Genomic DNA, 2,731 nt, shown 5'->3' on the forward strand with positions numbered 1-2,731 from the left:
TCAGTTACGATGAAGCTCTTACTCACATGGAGATAGCGCCGCTTAGCGTCCACCACAGTAATATTTGTGCCACGCTTTTCAATGAGATCCTAAGTGATTCAGATCATAGGCTGCAAATATTCGCTTCGACGAACACGCAAATTTGACATTCCTAAAATAAACACGAAACGCGCAAGAAATAGTTTTATTATTAGGCCAAGTTTTAACATAAATACGGTATAAATTCATTTTAGATCTCGTAAATAGCTTTTCGAACGTAATAGTACTTTATTTTATAACTTTATTATATATTTAGGTATTTTTTTATTATTTACATTTTATTAACGGTACGCAATTCAGTCCTTGGCTGCCATGTATTGTTTTTAGTAAGATCTATCTATCTATCTACCTCTCTTTCAGCTGTTGAAAGAAGAAGTTTGGATTGGAATCTCGGTAAGACTTAAACACTGTTCAACATTATTTCACATTTCAGTCACATCTCCGAGTCAATCTTACGAATATACTATTTTCGCCATTTTGCATCCTCAGTATGCTCTCACGATGGTGGAGGTAGCGCTCAACGGCACAATGACTGCGACACGCTGTCAAATGATACATTCTTTGACAGTTATCTACCAATAGGCTTTGTGACAGAGGGAAATAAATCTCACTCCCCTTACATCGTTAAACACTGCAATATATCTGTTCTGTGTATCGGTAACGCCACAGCACCAGGACGGCTAAAGCGCAAAGCGAAACGGTGTAAAAAAGGTATGTAAATACTTTAGTCGAGTGATGGCAATTGAATTGATTTGTTATACCCCTAAACTCAAATACGTTTTCCAATTGGAAGAGAATGCGTCACGTGCCAAGGGTAAAAGCTAATTAACTCCCTAGAAAAATAAAACAACTTGAACTGTTGACTCGGACTTGATCATGATGTGCACCCAATCCACCCTGGCAAATCTGTATTCCAGCCGGCGTCAACAAAAAGTATTCTGCTGTCATGTAATATTTTGCAATATTAAATTCTGAACCTCGGATAATGCATTTCGCGTGCTCTGATTGGTTCACTCAATCTCGGTTATCAGCTCATGTACCTCAGTTTGACCTTATATGGTAAATGATTGAGCTAAGCGTTGCTAAGCTAAAACTGTTTTTCGCCGGAAAGCGAAATCTCGTTCTGAATGAAGCCAAAAATTTAAAAAAAAGGCTTGTTTTGTGAAAATGTTTGATCAATTCCGACGTTTTGGATCAAGTGAGAAGGCAAGAAATGTTTTTGTGATGAGCCAACGTCTCTCTGACCACAAAGAAATACAAAAAATAACGCATCTTCATAAAGGGTTTTTCGATTTTGCTCGGATTTTCTCGCTTTTTTCGTTCGTATTTCGCACTTCCAAATCTTTGAACTTAAAGGAATTTATTAAAACAATTTTTCCATTCGCGCTTGTTGGATATGAGACTGGTTATCGCCAACTCGGTGCTACGCGCCTCGTTGGCAGTGCAAAGTTACTCGGAATAACAATCACAAGTGATCTATCATGGAACACCCATGTAAATGATATTATCAAAAAGGCAGCCAAAAGGCTATACTTTTTAGTTCATCTAAAAAGGGCCAAGGTTCCCTGCATTGACTTAGGGTTATTTTATATCACTTGTGTAAGATCAGTTTTAGATTATGCGATCCCTGTGTATTATTACTGACTCCCAAAGTATTTAGTTAATGAGCTAGAGCGAGTCCAGAAGAGGGCTTTAAAAATCATGTGCCCTAGCCTCAGTTACGATGAAGCTCTTACTCACATGGAGATAGCGCCGCTTAGCGTCCACCACAGTAATATTTGTGCCACGCTTTTCAATGAGATCCTAAGTGATTCAGATCATAGGCTGCAAATATTCGCTTCGACGAACACGCAAATTTGACATTCCTAAAATAAACACGAAACGCGCAAGAAATAGTTTTATTATTAGGCCAAGTTTTAACATAAATACGGTATAAATTCATTTTAGATCTCGTAAATAGCTTTTCGAACGTAATAGTACTTTATTTTATAACTTTATTATATATTTAGGTATTTTTTTATTATTTACATTTTATTAACGGTACGCAATTCAGTCCTTGGCTGCCATGTATTGTTTTTAGTAAGATCTATCTATCTATCTACCTCTCTTTCAGCTGTTGAAAGAAGAAGTTTGGATTGGAATCTCGGTAAGACTTAAACACTGTTCAACATTATTTCACATTTCAGTCACATCTCCGAGTCAATCTTACGAATATACTATTTTCGCCATTTTGCATCCTCAGTATGCTCTCACGATGGTGGAGGTAGCGCTCAACGGCACAATGACTGCGACACGCTGTCAAATGATACATTCTTTGACAGTTATCTACCAATAGGCTTTGTGACAGAGGGAAATAAATCTCACTCCCCTTACATCGTTAAACACTGCAATATATCTGTTCTGTGTATCGGTAACGCCACAGCACCAGGACGGCTAAAGCGCAAAGCGAAACGGTGTAAAAAAGGTATGTAAATACTTTAGTCGAGTGATGGCAATTGAATTGATTTGTTATACCCCTAAACTCAAATACGTTTTCCAATTGGAAGAGAATGCGTCACGTGCCAAGGGTAAAAGCTAATTAACTCCCTAGAAAAATAAAACAACTTGAACTGTCGACTCGCACTTGATCAGGTTGTGCACCTAATCCACCCTGCCAAGTGTGTATGCCAGCTCGCGTCACTAAAAAATATTC

Source organism: Montipora foliosa, chromosome 1 (assembly GCF_036669935.1).
Source record: "Montipora foliosa isolate CH-2021 chromosome 1, ASM3666993v2, whole genome shotgun sequence".
In the NCBI taxonomy this organism is placed as follows: Eukaryota; Metazoa; Cnidaria; class Anthozoa; order Scleractinia; family Acroporidae; genus Montipora; species Montipora foliosa.